Raw genomic sequence first — 23,783 nt, 5'->3', positions numbered from 1 at the left:
TTTATATTATTTGCAGATATATTTTATTTTATAATACTCCATTTGATAAGAAAATTACTCCACTTGCCCTGTCTGTTACTCCACTTTGCTTCAATTGTGTTTTGCTATTGAACTAGTCGATCATAATTTTTCAGCCGTTTATGCCAGATGTACAATTTAACTCCTTTCTGCTGATGTTGTTTAGAGCGAGAGATGTAATTTTGCGACTGTCCCATCAAATTGTTTTTTCAAAGCTTTTAAACAACCTTCAGAGTTGTTGCATTGTTTTGTTCAAAATTACTCTGCGTGGGAATACACACGCAATAATGTTTTAGATAATGATACTGTATTCTGTACGTTCTGCAACGTGAAAAGTGAATTGACGAAAATAGATTAACAAACAATTTGTCACAAACCATTTTTGAATTGTTTAAGCATTTCTTAGTTACGCATTTCGTTGAAGTAGAAAAATATTCCCTCATCCACATAACAGCAGATAGAAATTAACAGAAGTGCTAATAAACAAGGCTCGGAATACATTTTATTACACAATTGTGAATGGCATTCTATATTTCATAAAGACAGATAGTAGCACAGAATAAGTAAATGAGACTAGTACTTATTTTGAGCAGGTGGTTGGTAGTGCTCAGGAGCTCAATTTATTACAGATAACCGGGAATGTAATAGATATGTCTGTATTCATGGTTGCACTGTCTGTACGTTGTCAGTTTTGCATTTTTCATAAAGAAACCACTGCAGCAGAATTGCTAATTGTGGGTAACACGAAAACATTTTTATTTCAATAATAGCTCAAGAGCCAGATGCACACTAGGCCGTTTTCGGCCTTGCCACACTTCTAAACAATGAGAGCCACTGGTACCCATCCATTTGGCCTATGTGAGCCAGCATGGCCCGGGCAAGCACTTTACTTTCATCATGTCTACTACTGAGTCATCCAGTGATGTGTGAACACCTCTGGCCTGCCTTTGTGTAGAATAATTTAGAACCTCAGTGAAAACCTAAGCTCTCTCAAATTAACAAATTTTAGTACCCTATCAGGTAATTTTTTTTCCATTAAATTCGTATACTTGTTATCTTTATTCGGTCAAAATAAATTAAACCATAAAAGCACATTAGACATGAACAAACATATATAATACATAATATAAAACATTATCAATCCTATTTCATATCACATCAACTCGTATATGTAATACATAATACCAAATGCTAATAAATCATATTTCAATCTTAAAAACAATTCAGTCCTTACCAGTATACTTGTTGTCAACACTGGAATCCAAATTCCAGAATCTAAATGAATAACCGCAAAGGACAAACTACAAGTACCAAACAAGAAACAACCCTCAGTGAGTCTCTGAATATATGTGGAACACTGCCCATTCGAAACACATTTTAAAATTAAATGTTTGTGTTTGTTTTTCTTTAGTGCTGCACACATTTAGTTGGGGATCATCGGAATGCTGTACAAAGCAATAGGGTCGACATAGGAACTACTACAGGTGCACCCCACTAAGTTGAATAAACTACGCCGAGGTGCAGCAACTTCGGATGTGATACGTCATAGATACCTCGACTGAGGATGTCGTTACATTGAAAGAAGTAAGTGCAATACTATGCAATTTAACAAAAGATAAAAATCAGTGTTAAGGGTTGTGGTTCAATGAATTTAATTTAAATTAATGAAGGCCTTAGGGCTATTTTCAAGGCTAGGTTATCTTTAATTGAAATCAAACTAATTTTGGGACAGCGTTTTTATTGCTGCAAATGCTTTCTACACCCAAGATATGTTAGGCTGTGCGTGTTTTCTTAAGAAAGACTTTTGAAATGAGATCTTGAGCTATGGAATAAGAATTGTGCTGTCTTTTTTTTTGTCTGCACTCTTCTCGATGGTTCTTGATGTGATTTTACATGTTTGTTTGTTTTGCATGTGTATTTATGGTTATGATTTCCCCCCAAACATCTTTTTATTACTTTTTAAACATAAAATAAAGAAGCCTCAGGCGTATATCTAACAGCAGTTACATGAGCTAATATTAGATGTTTCCATTTTCCCACAAAAAATGTCCTCAGGTCCCCTGGCCCCCTCCCGTTTCCGTCTCTAGTTACTACTTAGCCAACAGATTGGTGCCCGTAGACATTTAAATCATAATAGACGCCCCTCACAGTAATCTTATTGTTACTACCCCAGGCTTGCCTGTCTTTGAAAAAATCTCCACAGCTTTGAGCGTGGAGAGGGTTATCTTTGGGAAAATAATCCACAGTGGTGTCCACTGGCCATCGAAGTGGAGGTGTGTGCCTTCAAGGCTGCAAGAGAGCCTTCCTGTGGCGTTGATTGACTAAAGTCTGTGAAAACACTGGAATGCTGAGAGTGGGTCCTCCTTTTCCCATTGAAATGCAAGAGATTTTCACTATCCTCATACATTGAAGTTTGAGGTACCAGTCAAATTTGCAAACATATGTACACATACTCCAAGTGCAGAGGGTAATCCATCACCTTTTAAAGTGTCCTGCCCTACTCCTTCCAGAATAGGATCAACTTTGGGCAGCTCCAAAAGACTTGTAGAATCTTGCCTAATGCTGTGGGGAACATGCAATGCATTTTAATGGGTGTAGAACACCAATCGTAAACAGCCTTCTAATGTATTTCCAGGTTTCTTATGTATGTAAAGGAGTGGGAACTCTCTCAAAATGTGTCACAATCTCAGAGAGTAATTTGTTTGTCTAGGTATTTTTTCCTCCGTCTCATGTAGCACCAAACGTAAGTGGGAAGAATCTCCATAATTTCCATGCATCGCTTCAATGTCAACCTTTTCAGCCCAACACCCTGGTGTTGTTTCTCAAAATTATTTTGTTCGGTGTAGTCATGTATTTAATTTGGGGGGGGGATTGTTATCCAGTGACACAGTTGCCCGCATTGGAGTCTCTCTCAGGGGAAATTTAGCTTTATGTTGCATAAGGGTTTTATTGATCCTCATGGAAATCTGAAATCATCCGACATACTCCCATTTTCCACTTAATAAATGGAATGGGAATTTTCACCAGAGTAAAATAGCAGATGAAATGGATAGGCGAGTACGGAAAGAGGTGGGTGGGTGGTGAGGCCCATCCTCTCTAACACTATGTCCCACACTCTCAATATAGTGATGATTGGTATTCTGGGATATTCATTTAGTGGTTTCTCATTCTTGTGCAACCAGATCACGTTCCTTAGAGGTGTTCCCACCACTTCAAGATCCGCAAAGTCCCAAATTTTATATGTCTCTATTTTAGACAATTCCGTTTTGATCCTCTCTTGGCTCACAGAGTAAGATCGGGCAGGACTAAGCCTCCCCGTGTTTTTGTTTGCTGTAGACGTCAAAGCTGGACTCTAGGTTCAGTGCCACTCTGACAAATTTAGATGCTTTCTCTATATGTGACACCAAATAGCTGGGTGTCCTGTTTCTGTTTTGAAGCGATGAAACCTGTCTGATCGGCGTGGTAAGGGCTTCTCCTGTCTGTTGGCCAGAACCTTGGAGTAAAGTTTGGCGTCTGAATTAAGAAGTGTTAAAGCTAGTCCTAGATGAAGTACACAGCTGGGTTTCTCGCCCAGGTTTGGGGATGACCGAGATTACAGCTTCTCCCATAGTGGGGATAACCTTTCCCATATTGGCCTACATAAGTTCCTAATTAAGATGTCATCTGTGCTATATAATTTTTTTTATTAAAACGTAACCCATTGCAGAACACACTTGTGCACCTTTGGTTACGAATTGCATAGCATTCTAAGAATTCACAGTATTACCTACTGTACATTGTGACCCCTTTTCACCCCCTTTAATGGCATAGTTCTCCAACAAAAACAGCATATTGCATGATATTGTACATCTAATAATAATAAATTATTGGTCAATTAAAACCATAAACATGGCTCAATCATACAGTACAGAACAATTAAAAAAGAATACAAAAGGATCTAAAACATTTGCGATACATCTAACTTCAGCCATTGGACAGCTTGTTAATGGACCTTCAGGTTTTTTGACTTCCCTTCCTAACTATAAAAATAAAAATGGCAAATACAGATGATAATTGGCTCGAGGTGACTGATCGAGCACTGACATTTTCCTAAATCGGTTAAGTGCACATTTGCAATGTAGACAGGTAAAATTCTCATAAATAGACCGCTATAGGTAGTTAAAGTGCTTGTGTGCAGGTCCAACGCGGGTATATGTACTATACTAAATGGGCAGTGGTTTTTCACCCGAAAAAGTGCAGGTATACAAAGCTATGCATTATTGAAGTGCCAATGTGCAAGGTAAAAAAGTGCTGATTCAAGCAAATGTTTTCCTTAGCATGGCGGGATAGGGAACAGCTACTATAACAGTCCTTAGCAGCCCGTTCTTGCGGTTTACCTACTCATGTGGGTTTACCTTAAAACTATGGTTTTGTCACAGCCTGATATCAGTTTCAGCCCCCCTCCCCAGATTTATTCATCACTTGACCTGTATGCTAATCACATTTTTTTTTTATTAAATGGCCAAAAACTGGACTAGTCTAATATCCACCATTGTGCTATTTGGGTCCAATGACTCCACAAGTGCAGTCCTACAAGACCGGATTCCCCAGTCAAGAAACTCTTGTCTTAATAGAATTCTTCGTTGGTTGATCAATACTGGACAGATACATATATTGTGAAGCAAAGTCTCGATCCCCTGATGGCATAAACGACAGGTCCGGTCTTCACTTAGGCCACCCATCCTTCAGTTTGGCCTGAGGTCTAATGTGATTACCTCGCTAAGTCTTAAGGCCAAAAATGACTGTTTAACCTTCCGGTGAAAAGGTGCTGCAAGCAGGAGTGATTCTGTTAGGGTAGAATATGATTTTTGGACCATCAAAGTCGGGAAAGATCTGTATCGTGACATTCTCAAAGTGTAGTTGGCCTTATTTATTGGCAGTCTTAAGGATTACATCTCTGTCTCTGTGATTGAATATACGAGCAAAGATTGTTCTCAGCAGGGCCCCCAGTTTAGGAAGAGGCATTGGTGCCCTATAGGCTCTTTCCACAAAGAAAAAGTTGGAGAGCCCTTTAAGCTTAATGGTGTTTAAGATCCAGTATTCAACAAAAAGTTCCACGCTTGGGCCCACCACCCACTTAGGCACACCTACGAGTCTGATATTGTTACTTCTGGACATCTCCTCTGAGCCCTCTAGTTTGGCCTGTGTCATGGCATTATCTTTCTGGAGTTTGGTAAATTCTCCACAAAGAGTTTTTATCTCACACTGAAGTACCTATATATTAGGTTTGTATTTCATTACCCATTCAATGATTTTGCGCACATCCGATTGGAGTAGGTTGACCTCAATATTCAGGGCATCAGTTTTAGTCTCCTTTTTTTGTGTGCACTTTTGTAATCATGTCCCTTACAGTAGGGTCTGATTCCTGAGAGCAGTCCTTGGAGCGTTCTTTATTTTCTGTCACCCCACTCCCCCCGATCCCATGCCCCTCAGGGAGGCCCAGCTCTGAGAAAGTCATATTTATCGATCTTGGCTTGTTGTTGTGGCCTGGTTCCTTTTTCTCTCGCTGTCGTTACATAATGGCAACTGATGGTGGGATCTACTTCGCCCTCGGGGATAGTTTCATTGGGTCCCTTGTTATGGTCTTGGTGGCCGATTGCCCCATCCTCACCGTTCACAAGGGCCACAATCCCACTGTAAAGGGTGCTAGGGCAAGTTCAGTTCATCCACCCCCCACTTGTTTTTCAGATCACTGACTCCACCATTTCACCACCAGCTGTGCAAGATTGAAAGTCCCCCAATTTGGCTTTCACTATATAAATCTTGTGCCACAAAGGAGTCCCTTGGAGCCATTCTTCACTCACCAGCGAGCACACCTGGGAGTGATGGTCATCAGAGGGTCCTGTGAGGAGAAGCCACCACGCATGACGCTCTGCAGCCTTACAGTGGCAGTGATACCAGAAGGGACAGTGACTGAATGTGGGCTGTGGAACGCTCTAGAACTGTCAAACAGCATACGCCCCCAGAGCCCGATGTGCTTTCCACAATGCTGGAGTTGGGCACTCTGCTCTGAGCTTTCGCCTTCAAGATCACAGCATGGCAGGTTTGTGCGGATTACAAGAGCTGCTGGTTCAGGCCGCTGCAGCAATCTTCTCCTCGCCCCTCACAAAGGTCTCCAGGGGCCCCAGAATCGCACCCCCTCCATCGAATGATGCTGCTGAGACCCTTGGCCTAGCCTCTTCTCCCCGTGGCAAGTCTGTGGCGCTGCTGATCTGCACTGACTTCACATTCCTCCCAGGCTACGACCTTGCAGAATGTCCAATGTGTCTCTGAATGTTGGAGTTAGACAGCCCCGCCAACTCTCTCTCACCTCAATGGCGTTTTCTCTTTCGTCATGAGGTTTACTTTTCCGGATGATGTAGAGGATGGAAAAAGGACTCGGCTCTAGGCTTGGGAGCTCTAAATATTAGTGGCGATCTTTGAAGTCCAAGTCTCTGAGTTGGGATGAGTGCATACATCATCGATCATCCTCTTTAAGTCTGCACTGGCAAGCACTAGCCAGAATGATCTGCATTTTTATTTAAAGAAGCAATAAACATGCCTTAAAATAGGCCTGGGCTAAAATTCCGTTACGCTTGCGGAAATTGAGATAATTTGACATTTTCACGTTCCGCGGAGAGCGCGAAAATGTCAAAATTTCCGCAATCCGCTTCTTACCGGAAATTCTTTTCTTGCTCGTGCTGTAAAAAAATACATTCTCGCGTGCGTGCCTTACCTGAATCCCCGCATTCGCCGACAAGTTTTCCCGATCCGGTCGCGTTCTCCACGAGATGTTGGCTTGTTCATAGCCATTTGCGCTGACTCGCGACAGTTCGCGCCCGCATTAACGTCATTCGTCGCGCGATCACGTCTTTCTTCTCGTGATCATGCCCCTCGAGAGTATGAGATGATTGAGATCTGGCGCCCGTGAGCAACCGCATGGGTAAGTTGGCGAGCCGCGATCACGCAGAAAATACCGCAAACGGGCGGGAAAAAGCTTCCGCGTCTTCGCGATATTTCCGCGTGTTTGCGGAGATTTTTAACATTTTCAATTTCGCAAATTCCGCCCACCCCTACCTTAAAACTCATCTGTGTTGTCAGCTTGTGCTGGGAGCGCCCCTGCTGTGGAAGATGCAGACAGATAGGAACATGCAGGGGCTGCTTACTACCAACACAGTACCTAGGGCCCTTAGGGTGACTGAAGGGGGATAATTGCGAGGTAGACTTTTCATCAAGGTCGATTTTACCCCACCCCCTTTCTCCCAACTCCTACAGGAAAGCACTGGAGACTTTGTTATATTATTTCATTGCTCATAGTTACTGACGAGCAAGGAACAATTTTATGCTTAGTCAAGGGTATGGGAGTCGGGAAAGTTATGGGTGATCTTTTTAGTTATTTAGTTTCTATTCTTTCTTTGTTAGACGGGTTGTCATCATAGTGTGTCAGGCATGCTGATCCTCCTTGGGTGTTCTTGGTCCGGAAATGGGACCCTGCGCGTGCCTTGTTACCTTGCACTCGGAAACTGCAATCTTAAACAATGGAAACAGGACCAGAAACCACCCCTACGGCATATAATGTAGTAACATGTGGGGCATGGTTATACCGGCCAAATGGCACAACACTTGCACACATTTAAGATGCTATTTTGCATACATCCCGGAGACACATATGAATGACATAGAACTGCAAACATTTGCTATGAGGTGGAGGGGCCAAGTGATGGATACTACATATTCTGCATATGCTGGAGAAGTATTGGTGTGGATGTCCTCTGATACACCATTTCTGATTCACTCCAAGCGAGTGGACCCAGAGGGAAGGTAAGTGGTGATGGAAGGTCTGCTAGATGGGGAATCCTTGGTTCTGGTTGCCATTTATACCCCCAAATAGTACCCAAGGTGCCTTTCTGGATTCTATCACACTCTCCCTGATCAAGAACCACAGGGCCTAAAGCTGAGGGGAAACATTGTAGATGTAAGATCATACCATCCCATAGCAATGGCGAGCAGGGCTGTACTAGCTGTAGCGGGCACTGGGCATTTAGTATGGTGACTGCAATAGTGCATCCTCCCCAGAATGACTTTGTGCTAGGAAGGAACACATTCCTCAACCTGCACTCACTGACTGTTTAGCTTGTAGATAATGCTCAATCAAACTATATTAGACATGTGGTGCTGTCTCTTGATTTTGAGAAGGCCTGTAGAAACACTGGTGATAGGCAGTTGCTTTAGGCAGTGCTTCAGTGGCAGTACAAGCAACCATTGTCAGGGGTACAGAGAGGTCGAGTAATATCTGAACATTTCTCAGTAGACAGATGCACCAGGCAGGGGTGCCCTTTATCACCCTTTTTTTTGCAATTGCCATGGAGCTTCTACTTTGCCTGCTATACAGTAGCGAAGCGGACTGAGAAAGTGGACTTGGAACTCGCATTACACCTGTAGGGCTTACTGCCCAGACCGAAGGGATCTAAATAGCTCATTAGATATCCTCCAACTGCATAACGCGGGGGGGCTTCAGACTACGGCGCCAGTAGCTCTGTTAAACATTTAATAATTCCGTCTTATTCAAGATGAGCTGCGACCCTGCAGAGGCTGAGTGTAAATTCACTTATTCAACTTAGTCACCATAACTCGTTTCGGCCGTTGCAATGGCCTCGATCACATACTGAGCGCCATTTTAGAATGTGTCTTTAAACTCAGCACATGATTTGCTTTTATCAACATAAAAGAAATGTTCCATTAGGAAAGGACATGAGCAGTTTATACCTACACATTTTGTCAATGTCAAAAACATTCACAATTAATTACAAATGCAACCTAAAATACTGACGTCTGGAAGACATCCAACAAAATACAACCTAATTCAACCTGACTCAAATGAATTGAATTTTTATATGAAACGCATGCCTAACATAGAGAAAATACACATTTTGCTGCATGTAACTGCAACTCATACAATTAACTTGAATATCCTAAGTTAAACCATATGATTCCTGTAGTTGATGCTGCATACAAAACTATATGGGTCATACTCCTAATCCTGATATTTCCACCTGACACAAGTTTTTTATGTAATGACCTTGCTTCATGGCACATTGTATGAAACTGTTTAGTATACCACTCCAGTGGGTTAATAGCACAATTAATTCGTACATGCACCATGTACATTGATTCCTCAAATATTCCCTCTGAATAATCAATCAAATAAAGTCAAAATTAAATAAAGTAAAATAAAACCATTATCAAACTTATTCCAATCAGTGAACATATGAAATATCAAAACTAACAATTTACTGTATTTTGGCTCGGGTAGCTCAAATTAGAAGAAACTAAAGGTGGATATATAACTCCTCTTCAATGTTCAGCTCACCTGGTGTTTTTATATTTAATTTCAACATGTAACGGGATTCCAGTTTCCTCAATTGCCTTTCACTGTTTCCACCTATTATATGTAAAAGTACTGAATCTATCGCAAAATACCTTAATAACTGATTATTACTATAATGTATTTCTTGAAAGTGTCTGGCAAAAAGGTAGCTTTAGTCATTTTTAGGTCTCGCCTATTCTATCCCGCAGGGATGGATAGGCGAGATTATAGTAAGCAGTCCGAAAAGTCTACCTAGCTGCGGATCGCGTACAGTTCATGTGAACACAATCACGCGCATTGTCAACAACTGCCACAACCACGCGCATTCTTTACAGCTTCCATTTTCTACCAGACACTTTGTGAGCGCGCTCCGCGCTCTCCCTCTGGTGCCACACGCATTCAGCTCACCAGGCTGCACACCCCCTCACTCTCCATATGGTCGCACGCCTTTTCTTTGATCTCCGCCGCGCGTTCTCATAGGCTCCTCTCCACCCACGCGTCTCTCCCCTTCCGTGTAGTTCCGCCCCGCCTTCTCTTTCTCGCATTTTGTCTTGGGGGGACTTTGTGTGACTGAATACTTGACCTCGTGCCTATGAGTTTTGCATGCGTCTATTATATTTATTTACTGTGAATGTTTTTTTTTATTTAACTTTATGCACCCAAAGTTTTTTTTTTATATTTAACTTTACGCACCCAAACACGTTCATTGTTTCCTTTCCTTCCTACATTCTTATGCAAAAAGAATAATCCCTCTCTCCACAAACAGCACTTTTATCCTGTCTCGCCTCTGTGTTTTGCTGTCTGCCCTCGTCTTCAATAGTTTCCTTTTGTCTGATTTTCCTGCTTACAATCTCATGCAAAACCAACAAGAAATCACTCTCTCTACAAACAGCACTCCTCTCCGCCCATGCGTCTCTCCTCCTCCATGTAGTTCCGCCCCACCTTTTCTTTCTCGCCTTTTTTTGGGGGGGGGGGTGGGGGGGGGCTTTGTGTGACTGGCTACTTGACCTCGTGCCTATGAGTTTTGCATGCGTCTATTATATTTATTTACTTTGAATGTTTTTTTTCTTCTTTTTTTAACCGCCCACGCGTCTCTCCTCTTCCATGTAGTTCTCCTCCACCTTTTCTTTCTCGCATCTTTTTCTGATTTTCGGCTTTGTGCGACTGACTACTTGACCTTGTGCCTATGAGTTTTGCATGCATCTATTATATATATTTACTTTGAATGTTTTTTTTAAATTTAACTTTACGCACCCAAACAAGTTCATTGTTTCCTTTCCTTCTTACATTTTTATGCGAAAACAAAATCACTCTCTCCACAAACAGCACTTTTATACTGTCTCGCCTCTCTGTTTTGCTGTCTGCCCTCGTCTTCAATAGTTTCCAGCCTCTGTGTTCTGCTTTACGCATCCAAACACCTATGCTTTTATCTGAGTTTCCTGCTTACATTCTCATGCAAAAAAAACAAAAAAATCACTCTCTACAAACAGCACTTATCCTTTTATTCTGTTTTGCCTCACACAATGCCCTACACACATTAGACCACACAAAATGCCACCTCACACACTGCCCTACACACATTAGGCCCCCCAAAATGCCACCTCACACACTACCCTACACACATTAGACCCCACAAAATGCCAACTCACACACTGCCCTACACACATTAGCCCCCTCACACTCTGCACCCCCTCACCCTCAAATAAATAAGAATACAGTTTACTTCCAAGGCACTGCAGTCATTTACATGAGCCAGTGTCAGATTGTGTATTTTTTTCAATACTAATACAGCCTTTAAAGAAAATAGAAATATAGGTTACTGACAAGTCGCTAACCAACACTGCCCCCTCTCACACAGACCACACACAATGCCCCCTCACACAGACCACACACAGTGCCCCCTCTCACACAGACCACAAACACTGACCCCTCACACAAACCACTCACACTGACCCCTCCACACAGACCACTCACACTTACCCCTCCACACAGACCACACACACTGCCCCCTCACACAGACCACACACACTGCCCCCCTCACACAGACTACACACACTGCCCCCCACACAGACTACACACACTGCCCCCTCACACAGACCACACACACTGCCCCTCACACAGACCACACACACTGCTCCCTCACACAGACTACACACACTGCCCCCCTCTCACACAGACTACACACACTGCCCCCTCTCACACAAACCACACACACTGACCCCTCCTCACACACTGACCCCTTAACACACTGCCCCCACACATTACCTACTCACAGTACTTTAGGTCACACACACTGCACCCTTACACCCCGAACACACACCAGCCCGCACCCTTATACACTCACACTGTACCCTCATACAATTCCCCTCACACACTGCCCTCTTAAACACTGCCCCCTAGTTCGTACGATGTCAGTAGGAGCCCTTTCTAAATTTTAACAGAAACAAAAACGTTACAGGATCAAAGCGTTTCTAAAATGCATCAGTAGATTTTTGTTTTTTTTCGTCGGTTAATGTCTATTGGTGCTAGGTGTTTTGTGCTTAAATTAGAATTATTGTTTAACTTTATTTAACAAACGAATAAAGTTCACATGGACGTTGCGGTCTGAAAATGTTGTGACGCGCGCGTCGCGCTCTCCCTCTGTTGCCACACGCATTCAGCTCACCAGGCTGCACACCCCCTCACTCTCCATATGGTCGCAAACCTTTTCTTTGATCTCTGCAGCGCGTTCTCACAGGCTCCGCTCCGCCCGCGCGTCTCTCCCCTTCCGTGTAGTTCCGCCCCGCCTTCTTTTTCCCGCAACTTTTCCGGAATATCGGCTCTGTGAGACTTACTACTTGACCTCCTGCCTCTGTGCTTTGCATTTATCTCTTTTATATATATATATATATATATATATATATATATATATATATATATTTTTTTTTTTAAGACTTTATTTGTGATTTTAAGCAATTACACAATAAAGTAGCATTACACCATCAGCAGGTTCAGAAAAGCAATTATAGCGAATGGTTCACAATCCAGAATACAAAGCATACGAGTGGCATCACATGTTCAATTATACTGTCTAGGCAATGGCTAAGGCATAAGCGAGGAAACACCACAATCGAAACCCTACACACACAGCACAAGCAGAACACAGTTACACTTGAATCCCATCCTAATTCCTAAATCCTGCGGTACACGTGCGGTCCCCACAGGGCCAGGGAAGAACATCTATGCAGTGAGAGACTGCTGTACCGACGATCCCACTTCATCTGCATCTCCAGTCGCACGCGGCACAACAGTGCTCCCTTCAGGACTGTGCGTTAGGAGATACCCCACCAGCGGCCCCCACACATCCTTGGGCTGTGAGGCCCGCGGCAATAGTTCAGTGTTGGAAACCGGGCAACCGGGTTAGCAGTCACCAGGTTCCCAGCACAGTGGTAGCTTGGCTCGAGCGGTTGGGGGTCAGGCACCGTGTTAAGCGTACGTCACACCCTCACAATAACCATGCGTTCATCCGTTCCAAAGACGACACTACACCGTAAAAATAATGCAAGTCAAGTTGAAAATATATATGTCTTTATCTTGTTTTCTCTTAGTTGCAGGTTTCATTACATAAATACAATACAATAAGATTTTCCCTAAAAAGAGCAGGTCCAATAAACAATGCTACTTTGGAGTTTCAATAAATAGGTTCAGGTCATCATTACGCAAAGAATAAATAGATGTGCAATAAATGCAGATGGCAAATAAATACAGTCAGACAATAAATATAGTGCAGGAATAAATTAGTGGAAGACAATAAATAAAGCACCTATAATAAATAAGGTAAAACAATCAATGACAGTTACAGTTCAAATCATTTTCATGAGGTCACTTGGTTTTACTTTGCCCATACACAACTTAAGGACACTTGGATGGCATGGGGGTGTCCCACCTAGATTGGTCAAGGCGGGGGCCTAAACTGAGGCGGAACAAGAGTAATCTAAAGATCTGGCCCTCGAAACTACACAACCCCTTTTGGAGGTCACTGTACCAGTCTCAGTTCACCCCTGGCACTCCCAGGCTGGTTCTAACACCCCTTTAGCCCCTAGAATGGTCTTTTAGGGCTCCACGGGGCCTCAGACGCCCCCTCTACCACTTACTGTCCTTTTCAAGATGATCGGCTCCGCTCGGCACCGTGTCGACGCCGTCAGGCGGCTCCGGATCGATGTCGTTGGGCGGCCTCGACTCGATGTCGCTGGGCGGCCTCGGCTCGATGTCGCTGGGCGGCCTCGGCTCGATGTCGCTGGGCGGCCTCGGCTCGATGTCGCTGGGCGGCCTCGGCTCGATGTCGCTGGGCGGCCTCGGCTCGATGTCGCTGGGCGGCGTCGCAGGGAGTCGGACTCCCCACTTCCTGGTGTCTCCGGAGTGCGATCTCCACTCCCGACCTCCGGCACGCTTCACCTCAGTTTCCGGCGACTCCGGTGGGCGGACTTCACTCCCCCGTCGACGCCTCACCTCGACCTCAGGTGACTCCCGACTCGACCTCACTCGACCTCGGGTGATTCCCGACTCGACCTCCGGCGCCTCTCCACGAGCTCCGTCGGCGCCCTCACTCGACCTCGGGTGACTCCGGGTACGACGTCTGCTTTCTGTCAGCGCCGCTTCTCTACCTCAGGCCCCAGGTCTCCAGGCTTCTCGACGTCAGGACTCCAGGAGGACACTGCTGAACAGGTCAGGAGCTTGCTGTTCTTCTTCTTTAAGGCCTGTTCCAAATATTCAGTTCTTTAAGATGGTTCTTCTGGTCTTGATCCCACACAGGGCTTTGGGCTGGGCTTGGTCAGTAGAAACTAGCATCAAGGGTGGGTTTCTGGACCCCACTCCAAGCACTGGTTTCCACCTCTGCTGCCTTACTCCGACCTCCTTCTATCTCTGTCCTCTCTCCTCTCCAGTCAGTTGCCAACTGCCACTCTGAGATGGTCTCCCAACATTCTAAACTGCCTCCCTCTATCACAGGATTCCAGAATGTTCCAGAAGGTTCTAGAAAACTCCAGTGGGTTCTGGTGATGTCACAGGTGACAATGGATGGCCACCATTTTGTGTCTCAGGCCCTCAGACAGAAGTTCCAGGGGTAGGGAAAATGGCTCCCTGACCCTGCATCAACACTAAAAAGTCTGGTGGTTCCCAAAAAGGAAAAATTATAGCAGGGTTTGAGGCAAAAGTGGGACAAAATAAATAATGATGAGGAGGGACCACCCAAAGGGCCGACAGGTCTAACACGCGTCCCCCCCCCCCAGCTGAAAGTGGGGAGAGCTACCCAACCCCTTGGGAGTTCTCATCACTAAGGCGGAAATACCTTGAGAGACCGTCTGCATTGGCGTGGTCCACTCCAGGCCGATGTTCCACCTGAAAGTCCATTCCCTGTAGGGAGATAGACCACCTTAGCAACTTGGGATTCTCCCCCTTCATCTGCATCAGCCACCGAAGGGGTCTGTGGTCGGTCTGAACTAGGAAGTGCGAGCCGAACAGGTATGGCCGCAACTTCTTCAGAGCCCAAACCACGGCAAAGGCTTCACGCTCTATTGCACTCCACTTCTGTTCCCTGGGAAGTAGTCTCCGGGATAGGAAGACCACGGGTTGATCCAGTCCCTCTTCATTGAGTTGCGATAACACTGCCCCAATGCCATGTTCCGATGCATCCGTCTGGACAATGAACTCCTTGGAAAAATCTGGGGCCCTTAAGACCGGGGCCTCGCACATGGCTTGCTTCAGTTTTACAAAGGCCTGCTGGCAAGCCTCCGTCCAAACTACCCGTCGAGGTTGTTTCTTGGACGTAAGCTCCGTGAGGGGGGCCACAATGGTCCCATACCCCTTCACGAAGCGGCGGTAATATCCGGTGAGGCCCAGAAAAGCTCGGACCTCAGTCTGAGTCTTGGGGGGTTCCCAGGCCATGATTGCCTCGATTTTCGCCTGGAGGGGTTGCACCGCTCCCCTACCCACCAAGTGTCCAAGGTACACTACCGACCCCTGCCCGATCTGGCATTTACTGGCCTTGATCGTTAAACCAGCGTGTTTCAGGGCCTGGAGAACAGCTTGCAGGTGACGCAAGTGATCCTCCCAGCTGTTACTGAAGACGGCAATGTCGTCCAGATAAGCAGCAGAGAAACTCTCCATTCCAGTGAGGATCTGGTTCACCAGACGCTGAAACGTGGCAGGTGCGTTCTTGAGCCCAAAGGGCATCACGCAGAACTGGTAGTGGCCCTTGGGCGTGGAGAAGGCTGACCTTTCCTTAGCTCCATCAGTCAGAGAGATCTGCCAGTACCCGGAAGTAAGGTCAAAGGTACTCAGATATTGGGCAGCTCCCAGCCGGTCAATCAGTTCATCCGCCCTCGGGATCGGATGAGCATCAGTCTTGGTTACTGAGTTCAGTCCCCGGTAGTCCACACAGAACCTCAGTTCCGGTTGGGCCCCCGGTGGTGCAGCTTTTGGTACTAGTACCACCGGACTGGACCTGGGGCTGCTGGAAGGTTCAATCACTCCTAGCTCCAGCATCTTAGTGACTTCACTGTGAATGCTGGCCTTCACCTTGTCTGTCATCCGGTAGATCTTTGACTTTACAGGTGGGCTGTCTCCTGTGTCCACGTCATGGACGCACAGGTGAGTCCTACCCGGAACAAGGGAGAACAACGAAGAGTACTGCCCCAGGACCTGGCGGCAGTCCTCCTGCTGTTCAGGAGTTAGGGACGGGGAGAGAATCACTCCCTCCACCAACCCATCCTTCTCTTGAGACGCAAATAAGTCGGGGAGAGGCTCGCTTTCCACGTCCTCTGCTCCGTCAGTCACCATCAGCAATATGACTTCGGGCCTCTCGTGGTGTGGTTTGAGGCGGTTGGCATGCAGCACCCGTAGGGGCTGGCGAGGGGTCTTTAGATCCACCAAGTAGGTAGCCTTACCCTTCTTCTCCAACACCTCAAAGGGTCCTGACCAGCGATCCTGGAGGGCGCTAAGCTCTCCTGGTTCGATCACCCACACCTTCTGGCCAGGCTCCAACTCCACCGGGTGAGCATTGTGGTCATACCACGCCTTCATCACTGCTTGGCTGGCTTCCAAGTTGTCAGAAGCTTGCTTCCACAACTTAGCCATTTGGCTCCGGAAGGCCAGCATGTAGCTCACCACGTCCTGGGGAAGCTTTCTGGGAGTTCTTTCCCATCCGTCTCTCACCAGGCTGAGAGGTCCACGCACAGGGTGCCCATACAAAAGCTCGAAGGGGCTGAAGCCCACTCCCTTCTGTGGCACTTCCCTGTAAGAAAACAATAGACAGGGTAGGAGGACGTCCCATTTCCTCCGCAGGCTTTCAGGCAGACTTCTGATCATGCCTTTCAAGGTTTTATTGAACCTCTCCACCAGACCATTGGTCTGGGGGTGGTAAGGAGTGGTGAACCGGTAGGTCACTCCACACTCCTTCCACATGGCCCGCATGTATGCTGACATGAAGTTGGTCCCCCTGTCAGACACAACTTCCTTGGGAAAACCCACTCGGGTAAAGATTCCCATCAGGGCCCTAGCCACAACAGGTGCAGTAATGGTCCTCAGAGGTATGGCCTCTGGGTACCGTGTGGCATGATCCACCAGAACCAGGATAAACCTGTGACCAGCTGTAGTAGGCGGATCTAACGGACCCACAATGTCGATGCCCACCCTTTCAAAGGGGGTGCTAACAACAGGAAGTGGTTCCAGGGGAGCTTTCAGCTTCACCCCTGTTTTCCCACTGGCTTGACAAGACATGCACGTCCGGCAGTAGGTGTCGGACGACACTTTCATTTGAGGCCAATAAAAGTGTGGGACAAGCCGGGCAAAGGTCTTGTCTTGCCCCAGGTGTCCTGCCAAGGGGATCTCATGAGCCAATTCCAGAAGGAAGGCTCGGTAACGTTGAGGGACAACCAAGGCCCGTGACGATCCGTGCATGGGTGCCTTGGGTTCACTGTAGAGGAGGCCATCCTCCCAGTAAACATTGTAGTTCCCCTCAACGTTCCCTGCTGCCTGGGCTTCGGCCTGTCGCCTCAGTCCCTCAAGGGTAGGACACTCCCTCTGGCCCTTGCAGAATTCCTCCCTGGTCGGCCCTCCCTCCACGTGCCACTCGGCCGGGATGGGTAGGTTCTCCAGTTCGGAAACATCCCCCCCCGCGGACTCCTGGTCCACCACCTCCGGTGGCCTATCCGTCACACGGGGCGCGGGTGCCGAGGCAGGCTCCTCCTGCCTTCGGTTCTTCCCTTGATTGGCAGCCGGCGGTGCCTTTGTTCCAGGCTCCCGCCTAAACGAACTCCCCCTCCGGGTAGTCGCAGACCTTGTGCTGACACAGGCCCAATCAGGTGTACCCAGCATCTCAGCATGAGTCCGGTATTCCACCTCCTTCCAAGCATTATGCTCCATGTCATTCCCCAGCAGACAATCGACTGGCACGGCAGTGCTTACGGCAACTCGAAGTAACCCTGCAACCCCTTCCCATTCAAATGGAACCTCGGCCACCGGATAGTGGCCCATTCTGCCGTCAGCCATCGCGGCAGGGTGGAGTGCATCGGGAATCACCTGCTCTGGAGACACCAGTTGGCTACGTACCATAGTCATACTGGCTCCTGTGTCTCTCAGAGCCTCCCCTCTTTGGCCGTTGATGGTGACCCACTGCCCATACTTTGCGGTATTTGCGGGCACCTGGATCTTAGGAACCATCTCCCGTTCTCCCAGGGACACTAAAGTGACACCCGCCCACTCCCTTCCCTTATCTAAAGGCATCTCCTCCCCGAGCACTACACTAGCTACTCTGGGGGCCTTTCCTCCGATGGGAGGGAGTGGTCTTTTCGGGCACTTCACATCTCCCTTATAGTGTCCGACACCACCGCACTCGAAGCAATGGACAACCCTTGGCTGCTGACTCTGGCCAGGATTAGGGTTTCTTGGTGGGTTAGCCCTAGGGGTGAATCCTGTTCCCTTCCCTTGGAAACTATTTTGGGGGCCTTTAGAGAACTCCGTTTTCTTTTCCCCTCCCTCTTTCTTCTGGGGGGCGCCCTGTCCGGTCTTTTGAGAGTCCCCTCCAGTCCCCCTTGTGGACACCCGGGTACTAGCCCAAATGTCCGCCTCCTCAGCAAGCTTCCGGGGATTGGTCAGCTTGCTATCCACCAGGTGTTGACGCAGTTCAGGGAAACATTTTTCGAGCAGGTGTTCCTTCAACATCAAATCAAACAACCCCTCGTAGTCCCTCACCTCACTGCCCTGTATCCAACCCTCTAATGCCTTCTTTGCATAGTCCAGGAAATCCACCCAATTCTGTGTGCCCAGTTTGTGGCTACCCCGGAACTTCTGTCTGTACTTCTCGGGTGTTAGTCCAAACTTCCTCATGAGCGCCACTTTCATGGTGGGTTAGTGGGTCTGCTCATCCTGCTCCAGGGCCAATAATGTATCCCTGCCAGCTGGAGGCATGTATTTATACAATCCCCCTCCCCAATATTTCTCTGGAACCCCATGGACTCTTAATGAGATCTCATAGGCCGCTAGCCACTTGGCGATATCATCTCCCGCACTATAGCTGGCTACTATGTCTTTCGGCAAATAGGGTTTGGGTTCCCTGGTGATTTCTCTTTCTTCGCTGCCACCATTAGGAACAGGGTGTGCCCCGACCCGTAGGATCTGGAGATCTATCTCCCTGAGCCTCAACTCGTGAGCCATCCTCCGTTCCTCCTTTTCCTTCTCCAGCTTCGCCAATTCCCATGTGAGCTGTCTTTTCTCCCTCCGGTCAGTGAATTCTGCTTCTAATAAGCCGTTGCTAGAGACACTGCTGCCCTTCCTTGAAAGTGTTCTGGGCCCCGCTACTAGGTTCCCCACCTCAGGTTGGTACAAACCAGCCCCCTCGCTGTCAGGCTCTCCATCCCTCTCAACCTTACTTTCTCGCCGTTCCTCCCCCCAAGCCCTTAAGCTGGTCTGGAGCTCACCCTTCTTCGCACCTTGGGGACAAAACACCCCCTCTCGCTGACAAAACTCTCTGAGTTGGGCCACAGTGTAAGTTTCTACATCCTCCAACACAAACTCCATTTTGCCCACTCAGGATAGAAGACAGTTGCTTACAGAAGCTATGCAGGGGGGTACCTTTTGTAATACCTCCTCCCACCACCAGAAGTAAATTTGGAAAAAACAAAACTCAAAATTAGGAAGTCCGCTTGGAGAAAACTCCCGGTGTAGGCCTATGGACTACCCACAGTTATTGTCGAGTAGACGCAAGCACAGCTCTATCCCACCACTGAACACCAATTTTATGTTGGAAACCGGGCAACCGGGTTAGCAGTCACCAGGTTCCCAGCACAGTGGTAGCTTGGCTCGAGCGGTTGGGGGTCAGGCACCGTGTTAAGCGTACGTCACACCCTCACAATAACCATGCGTTCATCCGTTCCAAAGACGACACTACACCGAAAAAATAATGCAAGTCAAGTTGTAAATATATATGTCTTTATCTTATTTTCTCTTAGTTGCAGGTTTCATTACATAAATACAATACAATAAGATTTTCCCTAAAAAGAGCAGGTCAAATAAACAATGCTACTTTGGAGTTTCAATAAATAGGTTCAGGTCATCATTACGCAAAGAATAAATAGATGTGCAATAAATACAGATGGCAAATAAATACAGTCAGACAATAAATATAGTGCAGGAATAAATTAGTGGAAGACAATAAATAAAGCACCTATAATAAATAAGGTAAAACAATCAATCACAGTTACAGTTCAAATCATTTTCATGAGGTCACTTGGTTTTACTTTGCCCATACACAACTTAAGGACACTTGGATGGCATGGGGGTGTCCCACCTAGATTGGTCAAGGCGGGGGCCTAAACTGAGGCGGAACAAGAGTAATCCAAAGATCTGGCCCTCCAAACTACACAACCCCTTATGGAGGTCACTGTACCAGTCTCAGTTCACCCCTGGCACTCCCAGGCTGGTTCTAACACCCCTTTAGCCCCTAGAATGGTCTTTTAGGGCTCCACGGGGCCTCAGACGCCCTCTCTACCACTTACTGTCCTTTTCAAGATGATCGGCTCCGCTCGGCACCGTGTCGACGCCGTCAGGCGGCTCCGGATCGATGTCGTTGGGCGGCCTCGACTCGATGTCGCTGGGCGGCCTCGACTCGATGTCGCTGGGCGGTCTCGACTCGATGTCGCTGGGCGGTCTCGGCTCGATGTCGCTGGGCGGCCTCGGCTCGATGTCGCTGGGCGGCCTCGGCTCGATGTCGCTGGGCGGCCTCGGCTCGATGTCGCTGGGCGGTCTCGGCTCGATGTCGCTGGGCGGCCTCGGCTCGATGTCGCTGGACGGCCTCGTCTCGATGTCGCCTTCCGGCGTCGCAGGGACTCGGACTCCCCACTTCCTGGTGTCTCCGGAGTGCGATCTCCACTCCCGACCTCCGGCGCGCTTCACCTCAGTTTCCGGCGACTCCGGTGGGCGGACTTCACTCCCCCGTCGACGCCTCACCTCGACCTCAGGTGACTCCCGACTCGACCTCCGGCGCCTCTCCACGACCTCCGGCGGCGCCCTCACTCGACCTCGGGTGATTCCCGACTCGACCTCCGGCGCCTCTCCACGACCTCCGTCGGCGCCCACACTCGACCTCGGGTGACTCCGGGTACGACGTCTGCTTTCTGTCAGCGCCGCTTCTCTACCTCAGGCCACAGGTCTCCAGGCTTCTCGACGTCAGGACTCCAGGAGGACACTGCTGAACAGGTCAGGAGCTTGCTGTTCTTCTTCTTTAAGGCCTGTTCCAAATATTCAGTTCTTTAAGATGGTTCTTCTGGTCTTGATCCCACACAGGGCTTTAGGCTGGGCTTGGTCAGTAGAGACTAGCATCAAGGGTGGGTTTCTGGACCCCACTCCAAGCACTGGTTTCCACCTCTGCTGCCTTACTCCGACCTCCTTCTATCTCTGTCCTCTCTCCTCTCCAGTCAGTTGCCAACTGCCACTCTGAGATGGCCTCCCAACATTCTAAACTGCCTCCCTCTATCACAGGATTCCAGAATGTTCCAGAAGGTTCTAGAAAACTCCAGTGGGTTCTGGTGATGTCACAGGTGACAATGGATGGCCACCATTTTGTGTCTCAGGCCCTCAGACAGAAGTTCCAGGGGTAGGGAAAATGGCTCCCTGACCCTGCATCAACACTAAAAAGTCTGGTGGTTCCCAAAAAGGAAAAATTATAACAGGGTTTGAGGCAAAAGTGGGACAAAATAAATAATGATGAGGAGGGACCACCCAAAGGGCCGACAGGTCTAACATTCAGCATATGTGTTACTCTGTTATTGGCAATATATCATATCCGCCATCCATTCCTTAAATTTCGGGGCTCGGCCTCTACCCCATCTGCAGGCTACTTTCCGCTTTGCCAGCAACAGCGAGATGGCAACATACTTTTTGTATTTCGTAGGTACATGTGCTGTATGTCCCAGTAGCGCGAGCAACGGGCCCCCGTCCAGGTGAGTGTCAATCATGTCTCCCAGCGCTGTGAATACTTGCTCCCAGTAATCCCGAACCGTGGCACAGTCCCAGGCCAGATGCAAGAACCCCGCAGCCGACTGTCCGCATCCCTCACAGCGATCATTGTCAGCTAGTTTAAATTGCAGTTTCTTAACCGGCGTGCAGTATATCTGATGCAGGAACTTAAAGTGTATTACCCGGAACCTACTACTAGCCGATTTCTGTGCCGTCTGACGACAGCAATATTGCCAGTGATCTTCAGTGACTTCGCTCCCCAATTCCTCCCCCCAATTCCTCCCTGGGCGAATTGTCGACCCCAACTTTGCACTCCCGTATTGAGGCGTACAATCTGGACACTAAGAGTCCACCATCCGTCGAACGCAACATCCGGCGCAACGGTTCAAGACTCTCCGGCTCGCGAGGGAAGTCAGGAAGCAACGACCTCATCCCCTGTCGCAATCGCACATATAAAAATACATCGAGTGGCGTGTGCGCCTCGCCCTGTAAGAATTGTGCAGATGTACAAAAGGTTCTCTCGTGAAAGAGATCCCCCCAGGTTCTGACCCGCACTTGCTTACAAAGGTCTTGAAATCCCCTCTCCTGTAACAACGTTAAGCTCGGGTGATATGTAAGCGGTAGCCTAGGGGAATAAAGAAATGAGACCTCTAAGAGGGCCGCTATGCGACGCCATGCCTCCATCGTGCCTGTAATTGTGGTAGGTGCCGTAACAGGCATGTCCTTTGGACCGTATATGAGGCCATTGAGGGGTATGGGGTCGGCGAGCCAGTCCTCCACTGCCACCTGTGGCATGTATCGCGGCGGGTATACCCAATAATAGGCGTAATGTGCTTGAGCACATAAGAAATACATCTCGAGGTCCGGAACATCAAACCCCCCTTGTTCGTATGGCTTGGTTAGTATAGACCATTTCAGACGCGACTGCTTGCCCCCCCCCATACCAATCTTAAAAGCTCCGAGCGCAGCATGGCGAAGAATACCCGCCCCGGGTGATAGGAAATATTGAGGAATAAATACAGAAACTGCGGGAGTATCTTCATTTTAATAAGGGACACTTGGCCCGCCATGGACAGGGGCAACGCCACCCAGCGCGTTATATTAGTATTTATCTCTTATATTTATTTACTTTTGAATGTGTGTTTCATTATTTTACTTTACGCACCCAAACACGTATGCTCTTGTATGGCTTTCATTCTTTGCTTTCCTGCTTACATTCTGATGAGGATCACTCTTCACTAACAGCACTTTTATTCTGTTGCGCCTCTCTGTGTCTTGAGGTCTGCCCTCGCAAGTCGCCTGCAACTGGTCCTTCGCATACATTGGCCCCTCGCACACACACCACACACACTGCCCCCTCGCACACAGCCCACACACTGCCCCCTCTCACGCAGACCACACACACTGACCCCTCTCACACAGACCACACACACTGCCCCCCTCTCACACAGACCACACATACTGCCCCCCTCTCACACAGACCACACACACTGCCCCCTCACACTCTGCACCCCCCACACTCTGCACCCCCCCACACTCTGCACCCCCCACACTCTGCACCCCCCCACACTCTGCACCCCCCCACACTCTGCACCCCCCACACTCTGCACCCCCCCACACTCTGCACCCCCCTCACACCCTGCACCCCCTCACACCCTGCACCCCCTCACACTCTGCACCCCCTCACACTCTGCACCCCCCTCACACTCTGCACCCCACTCACACTCTGCACCCCCCTCACACTCTGCACCCCCCTCACACTCTGCACCCCCTCACACTCTGCACCCCCTCACACTGCCCCACTAACACACTGCCCCTATACACTGCACCCTCACACATTACCCACTTACACTACTTTAGGCCACACACACTGCACCCTTACACCCCGCAC

The 23,783-nt window shown here is 48.1% G+C and overlaps 1 protein-coding gene across 4 annotated transcripts in view; it reads left to right on the top strand.

Moving 5' to 3' along the window:
- ZMYM4 (zinc finger MYM-type containing 4) overlaps positions 1 to 23,783 on the top strand; it is a 1,418,124-nt gene that overhangs the window by 12,655 nt on the left and 1,381,686 nt on the right. For 3 of the 4 annotated variants that reach the window (XM_085648002.1, XM_085647995.1, XM_085647996.1), the window contains exon 2: positions 1,430 to 1,602. The gene's annotated coding sequence lies outside the window, so the exon portion shown is untranslated. Of the gene's footprint in view, positions 1 to 1,429; positions 1,603 to 23,783 lie in introns of those variants that run through there. The other variant, XM_085647999.1, reaches the window with a different exon arrangement.

Source organism: Triturus cristatus, chromosome 3_2 (assembly GCF_964204655.1).
Source record: "Triturus cristatus chromosome 3_2, aTriCri1.1, whole genome shotgun sequence".
In the NCBI taxonomy this organism is placed as follows: domain Eukaryota; kingdom Metazoa; phylum Chordata; class Amphibia; order Caudata; family Salamandridae; genus Triturus; species Triturus cristatus.
The sequence above is the reverse complement of the archived record's forward strand: the minus strand, read 5'-3'. Positions and strand labels throughout refer to the sequence as shown.